General features: G+C 41.6%; 1 protein-coding gene across 1 annotated transcript in view; it reads left to right on the top strand.

Moving 5' to 3' along the window:
• IRS1 (insulin receptor substrate 1) overlaps positions 1–18,432 on the top strand; it is a 61,824-nt gene extending 43,392 nt beyond the window's left edge. Inside the window, exon 2 of the mRNA XM_069578387.1 lies at positions 17,403–18,432. The gene's annotated coding sequence lies outside the window, so the exon portion shown is untranslated. The remainder of the gene's footprint in view (positions 1–17,402) is intronic.
• Positions 18,433–26,246: the final 7,814 nt, after the last annotated feature.

Raw genomic sequence — 26,246 nt, 5'->3', positions numbered from 1 at the left:
TGTCCACGTAGGTCCAACAGCAGTTTCCCTTCCTGTTGTCTCCCAGAGATCTTAGCGAAATACGTTCTCTGTCCCAAATGGTTGGCGTAGCAACTTGTGTGAAAGGCACGGCATGTGAACTGCCGTGCCCCGTGGAATTAGCTCTTGGAGACTATCTCTGGCCACCTCATGATTTTCCTGCTATTTCCTCAAGCCACTAGAAATCTATGTTTGTCTTGCCTGGGCTTCTGTTCCAGACCAGTAAACTTGTACCTCCTGGTCAGAGCACAGGGTCCAGCCCAGGGAATGAAGCTGCCATCTAATAATGAAGGCGTTGCATTCCTGTGAAACTTCATGGATAGGGAAATGGAATCTGATAACTGACTACCTGATAAATCAGACTGACGGCCATATTCTTGACTCAGGGCTGTTTGCCTTTGTGTAGAAATGGGGATCAATTTCCTACTGCCTGTTGACCTGAATGGAGATTATTAGCACACACAGACTATCTTTTTGTGTTTATTTTTCAGTTTTTTCTCAAATGTTGATTCCTTTAAGTCATGGTGGCTTTGCCTCATCCCGATACTATCCAATGTGCTACTTCCGGGTCTTCCTCTGCACACATTGATGGTTCTAGGGATGAGATACCAGCACGTGGAATCATCCTTGTTCTTCAGAGAGATTTTGGAGAATGAATTAATACTCACGGGGAAGTTCAGTTCAGTTCAGTCGCTCAGTCGTGTCCGACTCATTGCAACCCCATGAATCGCAGCACACCAGGCCTCCCTGTCCATCACCAACTCCAGGAGTTTACCCAAACTCCTGTCCATCAAGTTGGTGATGCCATCCAGCCATCTCATCCTCTGTTGTCCCCTTTTCCTCCTGCCCCCAATCCTTCCCAGCATCAGGGTCTTTTCCAGTGAGTCAACTCTTTGCATGAGGTAGCCAAAATATTGGAGTTTCAGCTTCAGCATCAGTCCTTCCAATGAACACCCAGGACTGATCTCCTTTAGGATAGACTGTTTGGATCTCCTTACAGTCCAAGGGACTCTCAAGAGTCTTCTCCAATACCACATTTCAAAAGCATCAATTCTTTGGCACTCCGCTTTCTTCATAGTCCAGCTCTCACATCCATACATGACTACTGGAAAAACCATAGCCTTGACTAGATGGACCTTTGTTGGCAAAGTAATGTCTCTGCTATTCAAAATGCTATCTAGGTTGGCCATAACTTTCCTTCCAAGGAGTAAGTGTCTTTTAATTTCATGGCTGCAATCACCATCTGCAGTGATTTTGGAGCTCCAAAAAATAAAGTCTGACACTGTTTCCACTGTTTCTCCATCTATTTACCATGAAGTGATGGGACCAGATGCCATGATCTTTGTCTTCTGAATGTTGATCTTTAAGCCAACTTTTTCACTCTCTTCTTTCACTTTCATCAAGAGGCTTTTTAGTTCCTCTTCACTTTCTGCCATACGGGTGGTGTCATCTACATATCTGAGGTTATTGATATTTCTCCTGGCAATCTTGATTCCAGCTTGTGCTTCTTCCAGTCCAGCATTTCTCATGATGTACTCTGCATAGAAGTTAAATAAGCAGGGTGACAATATACAGCCTTGACGTACTCCTTTTCCTGTTTGGAACCAGTCTGTTGTTCCATGTCCAGTTCTAACTATTGCTTCCTGACCTGCATATAGGTTTCTCAAGAGGCAGATCAGGTGGTCTGGTGTTCCCATCTCTCTCAAAATTTTCCACAGTTTATTGTGATCCATATATCAAAGGCTTTGGCATAGTCAATAAAGCAGAAATAGATGTTTTTCTGGAACTCTCTTGCTTTTTCCATGATCCAGCGGATGTTGGCAATTTGATCTCTGGTTCCTCTGCCTTTTCTAAAACCAGCTTGAACATCTGGAAGTTCATGGTTCACGTATTGCTGAAGCCTGGCTTGAGAATTTTGAGCATTACTTTACTAGCATGTGAGATGAGTGCAATCGTGCGGTAGTTTGAGCATTCTTTGGCATTGCCTTTCTATGGAATTGGAATGAAAACTGACCTTTTCCAGTCCTGTGTCCACTGCTGAGTTTTCCAAATTTGCTGGCATATTGAGGGCAGCACTTTCACAGCATCATCTTTCAGGATTTGAAACAGCTCAACTGGAATTCCATCACCTCCACTAGCTTTGTTTGTAGTGATGCTTTCTAAGGCCCACATGAGTTCACATTCCAGGATGTCTGGCTCTAGGTGAGTTACCACACCATCATGATTATCTTGGTCATGAAGATCTTTTTTGTACAGTTCTTCTGTGTATTCTTGCCACCTCTTCTTAATATCTTCTGCTTCTGTTAGGTCCATACCATTTCTGTCCTTTATCGAGCCTGTCTTTGCATGAAATGTTCCCTTGGTATCTTTAATTTTCTTACAGGGAAAATGGAAGCATATTTTGATTCAGTGTGTAATCCTTGATGGCTCAGTGGTCAAGACTCCACTTGCCAGTGTAGAAGATGTGGGTTCGATTCCTACGTCGAGAAGATCCCCTGGAGAAGCAGATGGCAACTCACTCTGGTATTCTTGCCTATGAAATCCTGTGGACAGAGGAACCTGGCGGGCTACAGTCCATGGGGTTTCAAAAGAGTCAGACGCAACGTAACAATTATACCACTATCACCACTCCTTTGCTCCTTGAAGTGTGGTCCTCTCATCAGTGGCCCTGGCATCACCTAGGAGCTGGTTAGGAATGCAGAATCTGGGGCCTGCCCCACTCCAAACCTAGAGATTCAGAATCTTTATTGTTAACCAGATCATCAGGAGACCCTAAGCACATTAAAAGGAGACAAGCACTGCTTTATTTTCTCTGTGATTTATTTTTTCTGTATTTTTCTCTAGTATGCCTTAACAGTGGAGGCCAAAGTCAGGCATGATATTGCAAAAGCAGAAATATTTTTAGCAAGTATTCTTCTATCTCAGTTCCTATTCATACCCATGATGTTAAAAGATTTCAAACTAAATTGCTGTGTAATCTTCAGTTACAACAAATGTATAGTCTCAGAGGCTTTAGAGGAGGTCTTTTTCTGCTCCGTATTAGCGTCCATCATCTAAAGAAACCCCTGCTTGTAGCTGAGTGACTGGACTGCCACAGAGTTGGTTTTGCACATATATATATATATATGGAATACTATCCTATCTTCTTTTTCTATTTTGCTTTTCTTAAGAGTTGGGCTATTGAGAGTTCAGTGACTCATGGTTAGAAAGAATGTGGGTGGAGAGACTCCATCTTACCTCTATGCTACTACTAGCCAGTTTTGTGAGCTGAGGCAACTCATTTAGTGATCATTTTAACGCTTAACTAACCACACGGTCAAGGTACCACTGTGCTCAGTTGTTCAGTTGTGTCTGACTCTTTGCAGTCCTTTGGACTGTAGCCTGCCAGGCTCCTCTATCCATGGAATTTTCCAGGCAAGAATACTGGAGTGGGTTGCCATTTCCTCCTCCAAGGAATCTTCCCCATCCAGGGATTGAACTCATGTCCCTTGCATCTCCTACATGGGCAGGTGGATTCTTTATCTGCTGAGCCATTGGGGAAGTCCCCATAATATCAGGCCTGGGACTGCTTTGACTGTTCTATTCCTATTAATCCAAGAGACCTTTATACAGTGACTTGATCATGCAGTGGAAGTTGCCTATAGGAATGGGGTGTCTGAAACAAAAATTGGGATAATTGTCATCCATATGTGTATTTTGCTTAGTCATTGTAACATCCTCCTTACCGCTTTGATAGAACTCTCAGGTGGGAAAAACTTGCTGAGTGGACTTTTTAAAAAATTGAGGTATAGTTGATTTATAATAGTGTGTTAGTTTCTAGTGTACAACAAAGTGATTCATAGATATATTCTTTTTCATATTTTTTTCCATTATGGTTTATTATAGGATATTGAATATAGTTCTCTGTGCTATACAGTGGGACCTTGCTGTTGATCTATTTTACATATAGTAGTGTGTATCTGCAAATCCCAAACTCCTAATTTATCTCTCCTCTGCTTTCTCCTTTGGTAACCATGAGTTGGTATTCTAAGTCTATGAACCTGTTTCTCTTATGTAAATAAGTTAATTTGTATCATATTTTAGATTCCACGTATAAGTGATATTGTATGAGTTCACTACTATAAGTGATATTGTATGAGTTTACTTTTTGTTGAGTTTTTCTTATATTTCCTGGCTCTGTCTCTGGAACAAGTGCTAATAAATCACTGAATGAATGGCCAAAGGCAGGGGCAGAAGGCCACCATGGAGAAGGGTCCCAGCTTATTTACTTATGTGCAGTGGTTCTCAAACCACTTTCCTATTGACTTTCTCCAGCTAATTCTTGTAGAACGGAACTTAGCAAGGATCTGGGTGTTCCCAGTGCTTGCTCCTCTGTTGAAAGACTCTGCAAGGGCTTTTATTTCTACTGGAAGTTCACTAGGGAGGTTCCAAGAAGACACGATGTGTGTTAAGTCAGTGGCTGTGTTAGGGTCTCTGTTAGGAATTGCTGATGGTTGGGAGTGAGGAGAGCTAAAAGTTGGAAGACGAGCATCTCTGAAGAATCTGTCTTGGTCTGGACCTCAACCTAGTCCTGTTCTTCTTTAACTGATTCTTGAGGAAGGAAAGCGTGGAGAAGCCAAGTAAACAGGTAGGCCATTGTCCACTGGTGACTTGGTTTTATGGAAAAAATGTAAGGCAATTTTTGAGCAGAATTCAGCAGAGCTCATCATAGAGCTGTTAATTAAGTGTTAATTATAGCCTGTCGCTGGTGGATAGTAATGGTGAAATTGTGTGGTTCGGTTTTATTTTGAAGGCATTTTGTCAGCAGCTCAGACTACAGTCAAGAAAGAATAGAAGCTATTGTTTTCTTTGTGTATCTTAGGACCTTAGCAGCTTCTGGGGCCAGTATTGAAAAGAGGATCTGTTCTTATTACTATCACGAAGTTTTATCAGAAAAAAATCTGTATTTAACTACCTGGAAATCAATTTGTTCTTTCTGCTCATGGTTTAGATTTTAGAATTTTGAACCTGAATTCTCTTACGGATGATGGTACATGTGCCCTGCCCCCTTCTTCCACCTCCTCTGTTATTTTTCTTCAAGTTGAGGGAAAACAGACCTAAAAGTGTCTTCCTGGGAACACATATTTAGAAATTCCAGTTGCTGTTTCTATCTCAGTCTTGTACTTTGACTATTTTTTTTGTTTTGGTAATAAATCATCTTCCAAGGTGGATATTTATTTCATAAAGTGAGAACAACGTGTGGGAAACAGTTTTGTGACTTAGGAGTCTCCCCTGAGAGAGCAAAGTTAGTGGCTTTAATTTAAAAGTTGACTAACTCTGGAATAGAGGGGACCTAATCCTTAATTTTTTTTTCTCCTCCCAGATATTTGAAGGGCAATGAGCAGGACTAATAGTCACAAGCCACATAAGAAACTGTCTTCTGCTTCACAATGTCCGTCTCTTGTTATCTAGTGGAGCTTTGCAAGTGATTGTGAAAACGAGATGTTTTCTCCACTTCATTGTACTATGGAGGCAAAATGAGATCAAATGACTCATTCAAGACCAGACAGAAGGTCCTGGCTCAGCTGGGCGGAGATACAGACTGGGAGTGTTCAGATGCATTTCCTTGTGGGGTTGATCTCTCTCCTGTGGGTCAGAACAAGAGGAGCATCATCACACCGTGATAGTCTTTCCCTAGATCTGTTGCTTTGGCCTCAGCAATCCTGCTTATCTCCCCTCTTCAGTCACCTTTGTTCATTGCATCCAGAAGATTCCTGTTTTCCTTTGGAGCAGGGACAGAGGCAAACATGGGGCTGGTTAATCAGATTAACTAGATGTCTTCTAGGTCATGAGGCTGCAGGACACAATAGAGGTAATTTCCCATCAGTGATAAATTGGGAGGTGCCCTTGGGACTCAGGTCATGGTGTGACAATCAGAAATAAAGCCTCAGAACCAAGAGGACTTCTTCCCTCCAATTCTTCCCTAACAGGTTTCCTCAGACTCAGCTCAACTGACATTTGGAGCCAGGTGATTCTTTGCTGTGGGCTTCCCAGGTGACTCAGTGGTAAAGAACCAGGCTGCCAATGGCAAGAGATCCAGGTTTGATCCCTGGGTTGGGAGGATCTCCTGGAGAAGAAAATGGCAACTCACTCCAGTGTTCTTGCCTGGAGAATCCCATGGACAGAGGAGCGTGGTGGACCACAGTTGCAAAGAGTCAGACGCGGCTGAGTGACTAAAAAACAATAACAGCAATTCTTTGTCGCAGGTGGCCTGTGCACTGTAGGATACTTGGTATATTCCTGGTCTCCATTTGGGCTTCCCTGGTGGCTGAGATGGTAAAGAATCTGCCCACAGTGTGGGAGATTGGGGTTTGATCCCTGGAGAAGCGAGTGGGTAACCCCTCCAGTATTCTTGTCTGGCAAATTCCATGGACAGAGGAGCCTGGCAGGCTGCAGTCCATACGATTGCAAAGACTGGGACACAACTGAGCGACTAACACTTTTCACTTCTGGTATCTACTTACTAAATATCAATAGCTTCTCTCTTACTTGAACTCCACCTGTGACAACCAAAAGTGTTTCTGGGCATTGTTAAGTGTCCCTTGAGGGGGGCAATTATCCCTGCCCATTCAAATTGAGAATTATTGCTTTAGAGACTTCATGGAATACATGGAGGCTAGAAGGTCTCAGGCGTGAGAAGTGGGCTTAGCCCCACCAGTACCTTTTAGCTAAAGTCCAGGTGACTTTTGCCTGGTACTCCAGTGGGCCTGGGGATCACCTTCACAGACCCCATTTATTTCCTTTGGGACCGTGACTACCTCAGAGCCCCCAATAAATATTCTTCATAAGGATTCCTTAAGAGTTGTCACTACATCTTCATTAAGAACTTGGCCCAACTGTCTTCAGAACGCTTCTAGTTCAGGCCTGAACTGGCATGAAACACTTAATTCAGCATGCTGGTAGGGAATTTTCAGCAAATATCATTTTCCAAGTCAAAAATGACAAGGCTGAGATGTCCGATAATGAAAGAAAAGAGGGAAGAATGGGCACAGTGGAGGTGAGACTTGAAAGATGAAAGTGGAGGACCAGGAGCCTTGGGGTCAGTGCATGAAAGGTCGGCCCCTCTTTTCCACTGGAAGAGTTTTGCCCCCTTATCCAAGACAATAAAGAAGTGTTTGCAGTTGGTTAGAAATCTGCATCACTGCTTCAAAGACCTTAGAGATGCGACTGATGTGTCCATTATCAATTAGTCCAGATCATCTTTCTGATGTCTTCCCTTCCTTTTCCAGCTGCCAGCAATTAGACATGTGCACCTGGCAGCAATTGGTTTTTCATCAAGTTCCCGAAGCAGCACTGACCTCACTCTCCTGTTCAGTTGAGAGATTGGGGAAAAGAATTCGGAAACAACAGCCACTCAGTCCTTTCCCCAACAATCAGAAACATGCTTTAGCACCTGGAGAGAGTGCCTAAGAGTCCCAGTGAACATCCATTTAAGCCTCTTCATGAGAACTCTTTGTAAATTCTTTCATGTATAAATCTTTTCGTTAGCTGACTTAGATAGGGTGGGGATCTTCAAGCTTCTAATTTCTTCCTGGCAAGCAGCAGAAGTGGCCTTTCTGTGACATTTCTGTAGATGGCATCCACTGAAGAGCTGCTCAAAGACCTGTTGGTGCTGCTTATCCCAGTGTTCAGCGGAGCTGTTCCCTTTGTGTTCAATAGGTAAGCAGGTCTTCGTCTTGTCTAAAGACAAGACTTTTTGTCTAAAGATCCAGGACTTCATCTCACAAGGTCCTATTTTTGCATTTTACTACTACTACTTTGACTACTTTTATGTTTTGTTCTGGCCTTTCCTCCATACCCACCTTCTCTCTGAAGTAACTTTTCTGTCTTCCCAAGACACCTCCTAATCTTGACTTCAGGTTTGGCTCTTGGCTGCCATCTGGTCTGTGGCTTCCCTGTTGCTTCCCTCTCCCACCAGAACATTTTTGGCTGCTATGTGTTCAGGTTATCAGGAGGGGATATGAGATCCAAGGATTTCTAGTTCTTCATGAGAATAGCACCAGTAAGAGTTAATGTCTGAGGGCTTATTATGCTGCTACTGCTGCTAAGTCACTTCAGTCGTGTCTGACTCTGTGTGACCCCATAGAAGGCAGCCCACCAGGCTCCCCTGTCCCTGGGATTCTCCAGGCAAGAACACTGGAGTGGGTTGCCATTTCCTTCTCCAATGCATGAAAATGAAAAGTCAAAGTGAAGTGAGGCACAATGATGAGAACTTTTCATGTATTATCTTGTTGAACCTCAAGAGATGACCCTATGGAATGGGCACTGTTAGCCTATGTTACGGGTGACAACACAGAGGTTTACAAGAGTTCATAACTTGCCCAAAATTATGGAGGGAAGAGAAGCAGGAGAAGAGAGAATGTACAATCTTAGTTTTTTTTTTTTTTAATCTTTTTTAAGTTTAACTTGGAAATAAGTCCTGAGTTAAAATTGATCAGTCTTTAAAAAAATGCAACAACCATGTAATGGCTCTATCTTCATTCTCAAAATAACCTTTCTGGATGGAGTGTCCTAAACTACATTTTAGAACTCAAGATTGCTTACAGAGTATTCACATTCACTCAGGTAGCGGCAGCTCAAGGGAAACAGTTGGTTTCAGAGAGTGTTTTTTCATTATTTAGGCTGCTTAAGGCAAAAAAGAAAAATAGCTCACTTAACTACATGGTGCAGTAGTAACGAATCTGCCTGCCAGTGAAGGAGGTGCAGGAGAGGCGAGTTCCGTCCCTGTGTTGGGAAGATCCCCTGGAGAAGGAAATGCAACCCACTCCAGTATTCTTGCCTGGGAGATCCCACGGGCAGAGGGATCTGGCGGGCTCCAGTCCCTGGGGTCACAGAGAGTCCGACATGACTGAGTAACTGAGCATGCTCACGCATACCTAACTGCCAAAAATCCCAGATGAATTCTCCCCAACACTTCCCCTTGATATACTCAAAGCAAAAAGAAGGAAGACAAAGGCTAAATCCTTTTTATTTGTGATTTACAATGATGTGTTTCAGGAGATGTTAATCAGATGAGTGTAGTAGGGAAAGTCCTCTACTGAATTTGACCTTCCTAGGACCAGCTGGCAATGGCCCTGTTCTCTGTTAGGCCAGTTTAATGACCAAAACACCTACAGGAGGGAGATCAGGGCCACATGGCTGCGGTACCTCGTGGTTCCTTTGAAAGATGCTTGTTCAATTCAGTACATTTTTCTTGCATTACCAAGTTCTTCCATAAAGTCAACCGCAACCCATATTATCGGGGACTCCGACTAAAACTTGTGGTGAGTAGGAAATAGATTAAACACAGGTTTTCCCTTTTCTCTGGCTGCCAAAAGTGATGTCAGTGACGTTAATGATCCTTGCCTCAGCCCTCTGCAGACCTAGGGCCGTCTGTGAGAATGCTTGTTCTATACTCTTGTTCCTGGGCTGTTACAGAAAAGCTGATGATGGCTGATAAGGAACAACTGAGCAGCCGGACAATTACTCGAAGGTACACTCAGGCGCTTGCTTTCTTTCAGTTTATGAGAAGACTCTAGGGAGTGGGCATAGACTGTGACGTCTATTTAGTGTTTAACAGAAAAAAAAAAAAGGCAAGGGGATGAGGTTCACCTGCTTTCTTTTTGCCTAATTAATAGAAGCAGTCTTGCGAACACTTTTTTACTCTTTCTACACCACATTGTAAATGAAGTGATTGTCATTTAAGTCTACAGACTTGTATCAGAGCCAAATAAATGCTATGTCCCATACTTTTGGACATGACACAAACAGACAAACAAACCAAACTGGTATGAAATTACAGTATAAACCTCAGAGGTGCAATTGTAATTCCTACTGGGGAGAATATACTGCAGAAAGAGCTCCCATGAAAGTGGAAGAAAGCAGCTTTTATGGCCTTCTTCCTCAGGTAGGGAAGATGAGATCATATTATTTTCATGTCTTCAAGTAACAGGTTTATTTTAGTTGAGCTCTGTGAAAATGAAAACTTCCTGTCCCCCAGCACAGGTGATCTGACTTGAAATGTTAGAGGGATTGTTTCTCTGACTTCCTCTGCTTTGATTTTCATGTATTACTACATGGGGATAGATTAGAATTTTGGCAGAAGGGAGATCTGAGGCATTTGGGTTCACATTTAGTGGGGGAGACTATTAGGGTGTTGACACCCTGTTTGCTTTATGTTTTAATTACGTTTGGCTTTATCAGCATGCTCCGTCTTTAAGAAAATATGGTTAGTAACTGAAGTGATTAGTCTTTGGCTTCAAAAATTTCTGAATATTTATTCAGATTTCCTTAGTAGATTGTTGATGGAGTACTTTTCATGGTTGAAGACCATATGTTGTCATTGTTTAAATCGTCTTCTCCATAGCTCCCTAGCCTTCTTGAAAAGTTTTCAGCCCCTTCGTCTTCTGCCCCTGTGTTGCTGGGGAAGGAGAAATCCACGCTGCTGACAGCATCAGCCGGCTGGACCACAGCGGGAGCCCACAGGCGTGATGGGCAGTGTCTTGGTCCCTCCCTCTCTTCCTTCCTGTGCATAATACGTGTGTCTGTCTTCATTGGTGGTCTCCTGAAGTCACCAGCCCTGCCAGAAGGTCTTTCCCTGGGACAAAAGGGAAGTTGGAGTGAGATGGCCTCTCACATGTTGGCAGCTCTCCCTGAATTTCTTCCCTTGGCAACTCTGCGCCATGGAAGGGCTGGCCAGCAACCGTGTTATTTTCACCAGCCCTCCCCCATGTGACTCGCACTGGGCAAAACTGCTATTTAAGCAGCTCCATTAAAGCACTGGCTTGGCCGGTCGGTTACCCTTTGCCATTTAAGACCATGAAACCAAGTCTTTCCAGCTCACTTCTGGCCTATTTTGAAAGATGTTGGTTGCCTTTCTTTAGCTAAAATGGTTGTCTCCTTTCAACATAAAGTAGCAAATACCTTGGGTCTTACTTCCGACTTGACTTCTTGAGTTCAATCCTTACTTGATTTTTTTTTTTTTCTTCTTTTTGGTGATTACGGTCAGAGGCTTTAAAAGAGAATGTTTTTTCACTACTTAGATCTGTCTTTTCCCAAAGTCTCAGGTTGCTTGCACACTTCCAGTAGTACCTTGTGAAAAGCAGAGAGACAGTCCCCCTGGCCGAAACTTGAAGCTCTCTGGATTTAATTCTCTGTTCCTTGGGTAGCTGGGCTGGTAACTTTGCTTCCGCCTTAGATGCTACCATCAAGCGCACATACAAGCCAAACTCTGAGCCAGGAAATTCCTTGCATAAGGGCTTTCACACAGTCCATCAGATAGATCCCTGCTCTTTCTTATCCATCTGAGACTACTTGGTACACTACCAGGACTATAAATGTATTTGATGCTGATGGTTTAAAAAAGAACTACTGGGTCTGTTTTTCAGGTTTCAGGTACACTTAAAAACAGTAATTTTGCAGTGTTTTCTAAGGTGTTTTATTATACAGAAGCATTCTAGAAGGCTTGGTCAGCTTTAAATTGGCCATGTGTTGTTGTTCAGTTGTGTCCCACTCTTTGTGACCCCATGTGACCCCATGGAAGCACACCAGGATTCCCTGCCCTTTACCATCTCCTGGAGTTTGCGCTAACTCATGTCCATTGAGTCAGTGATGGCATTAAACCATCTCATCCTCTGTTGCCCCCTTGTCCTTCTGGCCTCAATCTTTCCCAGCATCACAGTCTTTTCCAATGAGTCGGCTCTTTTGCATCAGGTGGCCAAAGTATTGGAGCTTCAGCTTCAGTCCTTCCAATGAATATTCAGGGTTGGTTTCCTTTAGAGTTGACTGGTTTGATCTGTTTGCTGTCCACGGGACTCTTGAGAGTCTTCTTCAGCGCCACACTTCAGAAGCATCAATTCTTTGGTGCTCAGCCTTCTTTTTGGCCCAACTCTCATATCTGTACATGACTGTGAATTAATTGCATGAGCATCAGTGGGGTTGCCGAAGAAATGAACTGTGGTCATGGTTAATAGTACACAATTGAATATAACTGTGTGAAAAAGAAATTAACAAACCTGGGAAGACAGGATATAGAGAAATATCACCGGTGCCATATTCAGCATCCTGCAAGGTACAGAGCTCCCCACCAACCTCTCTGCTCTCACATCCCTTCTACCTTCTTTCTTTTTCTAATCCCAATCAAAGGTAATCTTCTCCTCTGAAAGGAGTTCCCCTACGCCCCCACCAATTTTTCTAAATACTTTGCCTGTGCCATTTCCTTAAGGACTTAGGCATTTGGAAAACAAACCCAAGAAGCCAGAGGGGTTTTTTTTTTTCCCCTGCTTTTAAATTATCATACTTCTCCCCATACACAATGAATTGGGAGGATGGGAAAGGGGTTAAAATACCAAGAAGGTTTAAAAAGTTGGTTAACATTTTATCTTATTACAGATTTTTCAGAATGGGGAAGATGTAAATATTAAATCTATTAAAGCATTATCTTCTTTGCTACTTAAACATCTTTGACATTAGATATAGAATATTAAAAGTTCAAAAATTTTAAGCAAATAGTAAAATCAGAACCATAGCTAAATAGTAGTTTTCCTTAGGTGACAGGAATTATAATAATTATAATGAATTATGTTTATACCTTCCTTACATTTACTATCTCTTATAAATTTTCTTTATTATGCTGAAGGTTTTTTTGTTTTCAGTCACAGCTGTTTATGTTAGGCGAAAGAGAAATATGCTGTTTGACACATTTCTTCAAGTGGAGGAATTTATTTATATGAATTTTTCTGGTTGAGTCTACAGTGTAAGATCTCAAACAATGATCTCCATTGAAGAAAAGTCATTACTATAGTTGTTGTTTTTTTTTTTTCCAGCCATAGTTGGATGAGGAAGAGTTTCTTTCTGGCTACATTTTAGTGCATGACAACAGCCCAGCAACTTACAATATTTTTACTCCTGTTTTCTTAGTAAAGTAGAAAGTGATGTTCTAACCAGGTATTTCAACTATGTTGCACTTAACAAGTTGGCAGGGAGTTTCAAGGTGTTTAAATACAAGATAAAAACTTTTAGACAGTGGGTTTGGCTAAAAATGCATTGCTGAAAAGGAGCAGATCCTTCTTTTGTGCTTATATCATAACTGTATGCTGTTTCAGCTGCTCACCCAGTGGAGACTAATCAGTAGGCTGAGACAGTGTGAAAGGAAGCAGAAGCTTTATTTGTTTTTCAGCTCTAGCCAGCAGAGTTTAAGTGGGTCGAGTCCAGGAGATGTAAATTCCTACTGGATACAATAATGCAATAATCCATAGGTCTCAAGTAGCATAGTCAAGTGTTGACTTATTTGATAATGCTTTAAAAATTACATTTTTCATTACTGCCAACAGGATTAGGCGTATTTTATCCTGTGAGAAGACACATGTGGACCATAGATGCTGATGTGGTGATGAAATTTTTGTCAAAATGTAATTTCCTGCACTAAATCTTGTGACAGGTGCATCGTATTTCTGGGTTCAAAAGTTATTCCCCAGTGATGTAACTCGAGAGAATATATCACAGGAACATCACCATTTGATATTTGCACAGTTCTTCTCCAAGGATTTGTTTTCCCTTTTCTTGTTTCCAGTTTATGAGTGCTACAAATGAGTTTTTGTAAAACATCCTAGCAATGTTTGCCTTGTGTAGTTGATTGGGAGTCTTGAAATTGTATATATAAACTGCATTAAACACACATTACCCATGTCTTCTTTTTCAGTATGTATTACAGTCTTTACCATTGTATTTGTGTCACTCAACAGATGTTTATTGCATTTAATGACTTGGGAGCTTAGAATGGATGGGTGTATTTCCAAGTTGCGAAAATGTATGAATATACATTCATAGATGTCTATTTTGGTTGTTTAGTCACTATATCATGCCATGCATGCAAATAAATTTGCATGGTTACCCTTCTTCAAGTGTGTTGCTTTATTTAAGCTCAGCCCTTATGGATTGCAAGTGCGTAGTGGTAGGCATATAGACAGATAAACTGAAGTCCCATGAGGCATCTGCTAAGGTCTGTCTGTAAAGTTAGGACAGTTCTTTCCAACAAAACTCTACAGTGATGTTTTTGGAACTTTAGTTTTGGAGTTCTTTGGCTTTAGATAAAACCTCACTGGGAACCATTACCCAGCTTAATCAGCTCTTTTATTCACCATATTTGGGTCTCAAAGCTTTTTGACTGTCTCCAAAGATCAGATGTGCCCTCCAAGGGCCAAACTGGCTGCTATAGAGACCATTCAAAAGGGTATGCCCAAAGCTGAGAAGGCAGTTGCAAGAAAGAAAGGGGACTTGAAGAAGGCATTCCAAAAATGCTTTGAACAATGCTGCATGCTTGGAATAAGTATGCAGATCTGAGGTGGCCGTGTGCAAGAGTCCTCACTGAGGATCTTTGTGAAAAATCTGTCTTGTTTACTCAGTAGCTAAACTTTATGTAAGGACACACACACACACCCTTGCACAAAAATAAACAGTGGGCAAACTTCAGACTGTCCCTTTACATTTTCCTCTCTTGCTTATTGATAGCTTCTGTTCCTGTCCCCTCCATGTCAGCCTTACCTACCACTTTCTTACCTTATTCCTAGACTAGCTAGCACTGGTAGATAGCATTAGTGACTGAGGCCTGTGTAGATCAGGATTTACGATAAAGGCTTTGAAAAGTAGTATGCTGAAATTTTTTGGAGGGGGCAGTATATGATGGAATCGATATATCCTTTGATTTCCTGCCCTTTGAACATACTGCTTGTGGAAAATTACTAGGATGGTTTCAGGGGTGCAAGGGTATGTGTGTGTGGTCCACAGCAATAGATTTCAGCCTCCAGGGACCATATATTTTTCTTTTCCTCTCCTCAAACGGGCCCCAATTTCCACCCTTGTGCATCCATCCAGGTTGGCACGTGTGATGATACAACTGGTTATAGTTTGCTCCTGTGCTAAGCTGTTCATTCAGCTCTTCTGGATAAGAGCCAGATGTAAAATCAAAAGCATACCCTTGACTTTTTAAATTGGCAGCATGTTTGTCTCAGGCCTTTTAATAAAACATGGCCTTCTTACCTAATTTTAGGACGTATGAAACTGTGTTAAGCTGTACATAGATATCCTGGTAGGAACATTTTGATAGATTGCAGTATAAGTTCAGAAGAAACTTGAAAGTAAGTAAGATCTCTGGGGTTTTAGAAAGGCTAGGTTATTGTTTCACTTGTAGCAACCACATGAAGTAAATCCTGTCTTTGATAATAAAAGAGATAAGCCTGGTGTGCTTTTTTGTTTGTTTGTTTTTACCTTGATGTCTCCATGTCAAGTCTTTATTTGTAGGTAGAAACACAGACTTTATCTGTCATTTAGGGCTGAAGTTAATACTGTGAAATGAACAGAAATCTCTTAGTAAAACTTGAATCCTCATCTGGTAAATTTCAGCTTACCTGAAAGCGGTTCTGTAGATGATCAATGCTGCTGGGTCCCAGCCATACTCTCCTGCAAAGAGGAGAGCGAGAGGCAGAGGGGAAAAATATTTTGCATTGGTCAACATTTACCTTGTGTAGACTTTCAGGTCTGCTGCTGTCCTTGTCATGGACATGGATCATTACTGCTGTGTGCTGATCGTATCACAAAGCACGTCCTTGTGGTCCCTTCACTTATTTAAAGACGTCTTGGTCTGCTATTCACAGTGCCTCACCACCTACACAACCTACGTTTGTAGACGTCTCTCCTCTTTCCCCTTTGCAGATATCCCATGTTCTGACAAAACTACCTTCCTCACTTGGCCTGACCAGGGCTGTGTGCTCATCCCTCCTGGGGCTTATTGTGTCCTGTGGCCTCCGTGGGAAGTGTGCCTTGTCCTTTTCATTCCTTCCACTCATATTTAGTGAGTTCCTGCTACATGCCAGCACTGAAACACCATTGCCACATCTCCAGACTCTTCCATGGCTTCCAAACCAAGCCAAGTGTGTCAGTGAGGTGCTTCCTTTACACTCCCAGCTAGAAATGTTCTTCCCTCCTCTGTACATCTAGGGCAGGAGTCCCTAACCCCTGGACCATGGACTGTTACTGGTCTGTAGACCATTAGGAACTGGAACACACATCAGGCGGTGACTAATGGATGAGCAAGACAGGGAAGCTTAATCTGTATTTACAGCTGCTCCCCATTGCTGGCATTACCGCCTGAACTCTGCCTGCCATCAGATCAGTGGCAGCACTAGATCCTCATAGGAGTGTGAACCCTACTGTGAACTGTGCATGCAAGGGATCTAGGTTGCATGCTCCTTATGAGAATCACTTCAAAGCCATCCTTTCTCTGCAGCCCTGGAAAAAATTGTTTTCCATGAAACTGGTCTCTGATGCCAAAGAGATTGGGGACCACTGATAAACAGCTTTTTGCCTATTGCACCTTTTGTGGAATTCACCCTGTTTCAACTTTACATTCTCTCTATTTGTGAATGAAGCTTACCTTCCTTGATAGAATTTCTGGAAAGCAGAGCCTATAGCAGAATTCACCATTGTAGCCTCGATAGTACTTAATGCAACCATTTACTTATTTGACAGGTATTTATTGATTAGCTCTGCTGTGCCTCCTCCTGCTCAGGACATCCTATAAATATTGATGTTTCTGTAGATACCTTTTGGATGCGGGAAAAATAAGGCCCTCAGAAGGACTATCTAATGTTAAGAGCGACTGAGACTTTTATAAGGTTGAGAAGGGGTCTCCTCCTGAGGGGAATGGGTAACACTCATTGTGATCTGACTTTTAAACTGTGTAGAAGAAATGTTGTGTTTCTGCCAGAATAACTTATCTCTGTTAGACCTAAATTAGAACCCCCTTTTTAAATTTAATGATTAACTAGGTCTCTTTTGCTTAGACATTCTTTTGCATCTAGAATTTTCCTATCAACTAATGTCAACTTAAAAACCAATTTCAGATTTTATAATGGGAAAACCCTGCAACTTCAAATTCTAAAATCTCCATTTGACTTTTAATCAAAAGGAGATTAAGCATAGCCGGACGGTAACCTGCTTACCATATTTTGTAGTTGTTTTACACAAAAGCTGCAGTGGACGTTTTTATTTTGATCATAAGAACATCAAAGTGTTCTGTGTTTTTGTGTTGCTAAACCTCTGAAACCTCCAAACCACATCGATTGGTTTGCTGACTTAATATTGACTATTGTGACTTTGTGATTGCTTTAGACTCTTGCATTTTGAAAGAAAAAAAAGAAGTTAAATACAGTTTGTTTATTTTTCTGAAGTACTCAGTACTGCTTGTGCCTGTAACTTCAGTTTATCCCATGCTGTCCCCCTGTCCCTTTGGAAAGAAAAACCCTAAAGAAGTGATTGAACGTGTGTTTTGAGATGCTGATGATGACGGATTCTTTCATTTTTCTTTTCAGAATGAAGACCTAAATGACCTCAGCAAATCCTCCTTTAACTCATGGGTACCCAGACTCTAAATATTTCATGATTCACAACCAGGACCTCACATCTTCCTCCTCAGTAGATGGTACGATGCACCCATTTCAGTTTGTTTACTTTACACAATCCTCAGGAGTTTGTTGACTGAACTGCACGTTGTATATCGTGCCAAGAAAAAAGCACTGTGACACCAGAACAATGAGTCTGCATAAACTTCATCTTCAACCTTAAGGACTTAGCTGGCCACATGAGCTGATGGGCCACCGTGCCACGAGAGAATGAGTTTACGCTCATTGCATTTACAAGACACATTTCATCTGCTGCTGAAACCGTGTACGACAGAGCATCATTGTAAATTATTTCCTATGGAACTGTTGCGTTGGGTGGAGAGAGTATTAAATATTTAACATAGGTTTTTGATTTATATGTGTAATTTTTTAAATTAAAATGTAACTTTTCTTACAGCACATCTTTTTTGGGGGGGATGTGGAACTGAAGTATACAGTGTTCTATTGTAAAGAGTGGAGCAAATGCTTAAAACAAGGCTAACAAGAGTAGAATAGGGTACGATCCTTGTTTTAAGATTGTAATTCAGAAAAGTAATATAATAAGAATCATAGTGCCATAGATTTTGGTTCTCAATTGTATAGTTCTATTTGCTGATACTATCTCTTGTAATATAGCCTTGATGTTGAGCTGAGATCCTTACAAGAATTGATCTTAATTTTGTATTTTTTTTTTTTTTCTGTAAGGCAATAGGCCATGTTAATGAAACTGAAGAAGGATATATTCTGCTGGGTATTTTCAAGTGTCAGCTTAAAATTGGCAATTGAATGGAAGCAAAATTACAAGAAAAGGCAATCAGTGTCTTCCTTTGTATATACTGTAAAGAGGAGACATGGGTGATCCCTTTGAATCAAAAGCTCTCTTTGGAATGAATAATGTGGGTGTTTGTAAATTCTGGAAATTTCTTTCTATTCATAATAAACTAGAGACTGTTGATCTTTTCTTCTCCCCCTTCCCCCACTTCTTGTTCCATTCCCACCAAATTTTTTTTCCTGTTGCACACGTTAGGATCTTTCATTTCCTGCATTGTCTCAAGAAAGATGTAAGACAAGTGAGTACTTGTCTTTCATTTCTAACCAGAAATTAAAATTCCAGAACATGTTTTTTACAATGACCAGGGCTACATTGTCACTTTTCCTTAAGACTCCTATCTCATGTTTTCTGAGAACGTCCAGTGTAATGTTATTTAACCGAATGTAATTTGGTCCATTCGCCCTGGTGGCTACTGGCCTGTGTGTGATTAGTTAATAAAACCCAGGGTGCAGAGAGCACATCAAAGCATAATGACCTGCTAGGGAAACATCTAGCCAGCAGTGAAAATGTTAATCCTTTTCTTGTTTGGAAAGTACACACGTCTTGGAATTTTTCCTCGTGAAAGAGAAATGGCAATGAATGTACTAAAAGAAATTGCCTACAAAGTTTTGAATCTTTTGATCAGGAAACTTCCTAAAAGTTCAGTGAATTAAGTCTAGTATCAGGCTCCCCTGGAGTCCGTGTGAACGCTCTATCAGGAATCCCCAGCCCTGCTGTTGAGAGGAGCAAGATTTTCTTTCACTGAAGGGTTGAGCTCCCTGGTTGGGGGAGGGGTTGCCAGGAAGGGGCCAGGGTTGGGGGCCATCGCAGTGGCTGTGCGTCAATGGGTCAGGGACACCCACCCCTACCCCCAGCTCTACTCAAAAGGGAGTAGAGATCAGAGGACCCCTTCCCCTGCTGAGGCCCGTGTTACTGTTAATTCAGCCAGATGACATGTACCTCACAGACTCTTGTACAATGTTCACCATTGCAGATTCTAAGCATTTGCATGCTCATCAATTTCTAAGATAAATAGGTCTGTAGTCATAAGAACCCATTGTTTTCAAGGAACTTGCTGAATGACATCATTTCCTATCAGGAGAGAACACCACCAATTTTTAAAATCTGATATGAAACTGTTTTGTTTTTGTATCCTTTCATAAAAAAGACTTTCTTAGTCAAGCTCTTATTTTTCAAGTATTCTGACTCATACTCTTGCTTGTGTAGGAAGGAAGCAAGCTGTCCCGCTCTCTTCCCTTGAGGACATTAGTAGTCAAGGAGAGATAATCAGTGAACAAAGTCAGCCCCACCCACTTTCCTATAAAGGTGGCTATTTCTCAAGGAACCTAAACTTTGAATATGTATTACCAAGGTACCTCTGCATGTGGGATTACTAACATATTTCCGGTGCGAACAGGAAATGAACCGGATGGGAAAAAACATCTCTTGGTTTCTGTTCCTCTCATCTGTTTTGTTGAGTCATGTAGTATAAAGGTAAGACACTCCTATTTAAGCTGTTTTAGTGGTCCCTGAGCTGGGTTTGCTGGTAGTATCAAACTTCACCCATTTAGAACTGGAAGTTGCTGGTATTTAAGGGAAACATGCTCTGTCTCCGTAAGGGGTTGACCTTCAGCTGCTAAGTGCTTGTGTTCAGTTCTTATTTGGGAGACTTGGCTTTTATCCGTTTCAAAGTATTTGTAGGCCAGCCAAGGGCTTACATTAATGAGACTTCTAGTGGCCTCTGGTTAACCTATAAGTTAGTGGCTTTTTCTTCATGACACCAACCTTTCACAGTGTTCTTTCTTAGAGACTTTAGGCAGAGTTTTAAAATTCTCCTTTGTGGAAAGAACAAATATGTTCCATGACTTTGATGATATCTTTGTCCTGGGGGGACAAAAAAGGTCCTAGAACCAGCTAAAAGTGAAGAGAATCCATTAATGATCAACCACCTGAGTCAATAATGACAATTCAGTACTGATGTTACATTTGTGGCTATTTCTTGCTAACTTTCAAAGGTCAGGGACTCTCTTGACGAACTGACGTTGACTGCAAAAACTGAATTTTCTGAAAACCATCCAGCCAAAAGTAGAGATTTTTAACTTTTCTTTCCCTGATGCTTGCCTCCTAGCTGTCTTTTAAATCTGGGATCTTTAAAGTGTTAAATAGTTTTACTAAACCGTAAGAAACAGTATTTGGCAATGCTGAAGCCCTGTTTTGTTCAGTCAGTCCTGCATCCTGAATACAGTATGCCGTGTAGTTGAAAACTGATTTTTATTTACTACAGGTGGTTTCAAAATGGAGGAGGGGGGTGGAAGGTCATCATCCACCGATGACAAAGCCACAAAAAATGAGATGAATGCACAGTATTCCAGCTGCTTTGGCAGAGCTCTATGGGTTGATCTGTCACACGGGGAGGCACTGAAACTAGAAACACTCCACAGATTGAGACCTTGACTGGGGAAAGATGAGACCCTCTGGAAGGCATGGGAAGGAGAATGGATGGAGGCCAGATAGAAACTCGATCCTTTGCAATGACTTGACAGGAGAGTTAGCGTTCGTAGGACCTCGTATATGTTCGTTGGAGGTAATGCTGCATTTATATAGGTTGCTAAGAAATTCGAAAGGAAGAAGCATATGCTTCTAGGGATATGAGGAAATAGGACGGACCTTGCCAACAGTAAGAGAAAAGACTTTCACTCTGTAAGCTTAGTCATGGAGGGCAAATAGAGCCTTGTAATCAGTAGACCATCAACGGGTTAATGGTGCCATTGGTCATTTCTAAAGCCAAGCCAGAGAGGATCATGAGGGTCCCTCCACAGCTCTATAAATCAGTCTCCTAAGGGTGGACAGACAAGGTATGGGTCAGATGGCATATTGAATTTCTTCCCTACTTGTAACCAAAGCATCAAATTAGTTGCTGAGAGGAGGTGGAATGATATTGGAGGGGTTTGACCCTACTTTTAATGAATTTATCAGTAATCCAGAGCTTAGAATTAGCTAATATGATTAGAAAAACATAAGGCATGGCTGGAGAGGTGTCTTCCTAGTTTGTTGATGGCATCTGTGATGTGTACACCAAGAGATCTTGGTATTACAGACTTTGGCTATTCACCTCTCTCTCCCTTTGTTTTTTTGTTAATTTCCTCAGTGTTAATCAAGATACCATGTGATAGGACAAATTCAGTAAACAGAAAAATTTGTATGAACATCTTTAGTGCTTTTTTTTTTTTCTTCTTGTTAGAATTTTGCTATTGGCTTAAGAATATAGTTCCCGGAACCATTTTTCTTACAAAGTTCTTTCCTTACACCTCTTGGCTACAGGGTGGGCCAAATTAAAGACATCTATATTTTTTCATTTGATGTGTGTGCAGTTAGGTTTATCATCTTAAGATGGTGGCGCTCCCTCTGGTGCTACTTCATCTGTGTTCAAAAGGACCAATGCATGGTCTGTATTGCTACCAAAACATTTACTGTATATATGTGTATACCATATGTATGATGTATATATGTAATGGGTACCAGCCAGGTCTATATTTTTATTTAGATTCACTTTTTCCAAGTTTTCTTTAGAGTGTTATGCTTATTTTTCAGTTTTTCTTTCCCCCCTGATTCTGTCTGGTACTTAGAACTGTAGTGTCTTCATCATTAATTAAAGAAAACTGTCTAAATGAATTCACAGATGTGAATGCTAGTGATCCTTCATGTTTTTGATTATGGGACATGAAAAAAACTGCCAATTAAAGTTTTCCGGGCCACTTGATTGGGTAAGAGCAGTGTACACTGTTTAAATGCTTTAATGAATGATTTTTGAATGGATAGATTTACTTCACCCTTTCTCTCTTCACCTGGCTTCCAATGGCCAAGAGGATAAAGAAGAAGACCTCTGAAAAGACAGACTATGAGTTGCTTTTGGTGGTGGTGAAGTAATGGGAAGAGAGAGAGGAGCAAAAATCCATCCTTCCTGGGGTAGAAAGATATGTGTTCTGTTGCTGTGCTGAGTTGCATCCAACTCTTTGAGACCCCATGGACTATAGCCCACCAGACTCCTCTGTCCATGGGGATTCTCCAGGCATGAGCACTGGAGTGGGTTGCCGTTGCCCTCCTCCAGGGGATCTTCCCAACCCAGGGATCAAACCCAGGTCTCCCGAATTGCAGGCAGATTCTTTACTGTCTGAGCTACCAGGGAAGCCCAAGAATACCGGAGTGGGTTGCCTATCCCTTCTCCAGGAGATCTTCCCCACCCAGGAATTGAACCAGGGTCTCTTGCCTTCTTTGTCGATCTTCAGCAAAGCTCTTTTTCTGATGCAGATCTGGGCTGGCTGATGCACTTTGTCTGGAGTGGGCCTGGGTATCATTGCTTTCATTTTTTAAAATTTATTTTGAATTGGAGGATAATTGCTTTTCAATGTTGTGCTGATGTCTGCCAGCAACAACGTAAATCAGCCATGTGTCCCCTCCCTCTTGAAACTCCCTCCCACCCCCACCATCCCACCCCTCTTGGTTGAGCTCCCTGTGTTACACAGCAACTTCCCATTAGCTGTCATGTTACGTATGGTAATGTATATGTTTCGCTGCTACTCTCTCAGTTCCTTGCACCTTCAGTTGCTTTTTATATTCTCTAGGAGATTCCAGTACAAGTCAGGGCTGAGAATGGGTATGGGAAGTATTTCCAGCTGGGAAGTATTGCTCAAGCTTATCTGATGACTGGAGTCACTTTTTCAAAATGCTGATCCCCTGAAGCTGCCTGGGAACGTGTATTTAAATAGATGACCCTTGTAGTTGGCACGTTTGGAAAATCCTGATTTCTGTACGAGTGGAGTCTTTGGATTGTTTCACTATAAGAAGGGATGGAACATCAATGATTTTTGAAAATAATAAACTATGTGGCCAATACATAAATAGCCAGCTCCCCAGGTCCTCCCAAATTAAGCTTTCTTGCTTAAATAAACAGATGATGGACGTGTCTCATGTTGTTAGGGCAGACCCAAATTACTGAACACTTTGGAAACAGATTTGAGATATAATTTTCTAAATTAATTTTTGTTTAATGAGCATGATGCTCCACTGAGAGTAAAAAGACTGATATTTCTGTTTTTCCTATCCTTACTTGGTACACCAGGTCAGAGACTCTTCCTTCTGCCTGGCGTGCAGTGTCAATGATATTTTTATTGTTCAGAAGTTGCGCACAATGTGACTGAATAAATGCTTGAAGTCATTATTTCCTCTTCACTTTATATTGGCTTCCTCCATTTATTCTTTTAAAAAACATAATTTGTTCCCCCTCCCAGTGGTATTGCAAAGCAAACATCACTCTAACTTCTACTGAAATTACAAGTAAACGTCACTAATTAGTATTAATTTGAGGGAAGTCTAGTTGGAGTGAATTAATGGTCCAATTTATAGCAAAAATTGTCTTATTACCTTTACACATATGCCGAAACAGACTATAGCAAGGAAGATGTTGTCAATAAGATGCCTGTGAGAATGAACAGGCAAGGAGAATCTGTAATTACCTCACTGATTCTATTATAAACAATAGCAGCATTTATTCTGTACTCATAGTTGCCAGGATGTACAACAGTTATCTCATTTTATCCTTTTATCAACCAGAGGTGGATACTATCTTGATTCTTATTTCCCAGACAGGCAAGCAGAAAAGAGAAAGCGCGTGATGTGGTCCAGGGATATTATGGGATGGCCAGCCTCTCAACCATGGACTGAACGATGGCAACGTTTGTATTCCCATCTTTACCATTGCAAGTTTCTGGTTTCCAAGTACTTAAAAAAAATTGAATTTTGTACATTGAAAACACTGTCATTCCACCTGCCTTGTATTACTAATGTACTGAGCAAATATAATTTCACAGGAGCCAGAAAGGAAAACTCTCTCCAACTTATAACTTTCACCCTACAAAGGAATAGACCCTTATTACATTTATTTCAATTCCTTATCTTTGTGTCTAGTGTGAAAAATCTTTTTCTGATTCCATACTGGTTTGCTTAAGAAGTTCACCCCTGGGACTTCCCTGGGGATCCAGTGGTTAAGACTCTACATTCCCACTGCAGGGAGCACAGGATTTGATCCCTGGTGGGGAACTAAGATCCTGAAAGCTGTGTGGCATGGCCAAAACAAAGCAAACAAAAGTTCGCCCTTTTTCAGCAAGGACTGTTTGAGACCCCAGGGACTGTAACCCACCAGGCTCCTCTGTCCATGGGGTTTTTCCCAGGCAAGAATTCCGGAGTGGTTTACTATTTCCTTCTCCTGGGGATCTTCCCTACCCAGAGACCGAACCCCCATCTCCTGCCTCTCCTGCATTGGAAGGTGGATTCTTTACCACTTGAGCCACCAACATAGTCCCCAGCAACAGAACAGAGATGATTTTACTTCAGGAACATACCAGGAAAGTAGGTGAGATGTGAAAGCCACAAAAAAATCCAGATGCCTCTGTGTGTGTGTGTGTGTGTGTGTGTGTGTGTGGCATCAGGTTTTACATATTGCCTCCTTAAACCCTTTAAATCAGAGCTCCTTACATTCTCTGGTAGGGAGACTGATGGTTAGATCAATGACGAAGATTGGCGATAGGAAAAAGTGGGGTCATCTGAGCTGGAGAGGGTCCTGACTTGAAGTGATAGAATGGTCAAAGCTGCTTCAGTACAGGAATCTCCTCTACCATATGCCCTGTAGGGCAGGAAAAGGTTTTCCTTGACTCTCTGGAGGTCCCTGGCTTGGACTGAAAATTAAAGACAAACTGACAAGAGAAAAACCTATAAATTGAGATGTACGAATTTTTACATGACATGGGAGCCTTCCTAAGGACCTGAAGAAACAGCTGAGTGTTTTTGTGCTGCATTTGATGAGTGCAGACCCTCATGGAGGCTAGTGTACCAAACTGGGGGAAAGTTAGCAAGTCCTGTCTGTTTGCATTCTTCTTGGTGTCTCTTTGCCTTTGGGGATAAGGATGCTCCTCTGCTCTGAGTATAGGGAGGGTACCTCTCACATGAGGGTTTTATGACCTGTTTCAGGGGAGAAGGGCAGTAGAAGGTCAGAATGACCTTCCTGCTGCTGCTGCTTTCTCAGACTCATTTAGCTTAAAATATTCAGTGGCCAAAGGGCTGTATTTGTGGGTGGTGTGTCCTGAACTCCATGAACCCATAGTGCTTCTCAAAACTTGGACTGTATACTACCTACAGAATTTCCTGACAACATAAAGATTTTTAACAGGGGCCTCAGGAAGCTATGTTAGTGACAAGTTTTTTTCCCCAATGTGCGCGCGTGCACACACACACACACACACTCCTTCTCTCTGGGGCTGCTCTACACCCTGACCTTGGTGGAATGTGCTATTGGCAGTCACTAGGCAGTATCCTTTCTGTTCCTTTCTCTGTTTAAGTTTCTCCAAATCTCAAGTCCCATAGCCTCTAACTGTAAATGTGAGAGAAAGGATGACATTGCTGGAGTTCCTTGTGGCTCTTGAACAAGCACAATCTATAAAGTAGAAATGTAAAACTTAGCATAAAAATACAAGAACTAGGTAAATTTGCCATAAATACAGCATTACCCTGATTCTATAAAACAAAATCCCAAACAAAAATCTCTAAATATTACAAGTGGTGGCATGTTTAATGGCATTATGGATGAATTTTAAATTTTCTGGTTTTTTTGATCATGTCTGATTTTCATAATGAGAAAGAAAAAATATTCCATGAAACACAGAGGGAGTTGGGTGAGAATCATAGTGAATCCCCATGTGCTGGTTTTACCATACATCACAACACTCAGTGGTCATTCAGTCATCAGTTAGCCAGCTATGGTCCGGGAGCCAAATACAGCCCAGGAGCCTGTTTCTGTAAATAAAGCTTTATTGAACATAGGTCTGCTTATTCATTTACATATTGCCTATGGCACCACAATGGCAGAGTTGAGTAACTGTGACAAAGACCAAACAGCCCCCCAGGTAGCACAC

This window comes from Ovis canadensis, chromosome 2 (genome assembly GCF_042477335.2).
Source record: "Ovis canadensis isolate MfBH-ARS-UI-01 breed Bighorn chromosome 2, ARS-UI_OviCan_v2, whole genome shotgun sequence".
Lineage (NCBI taxonomy): Eukaryota > Metazoa > Chordata > Mammalia > Artiodactyla > Bovidae > Ovis > Ovis canadensis.
This window is presented reverse-complemented; position numbering and strand designations above follow the sequence as displayed.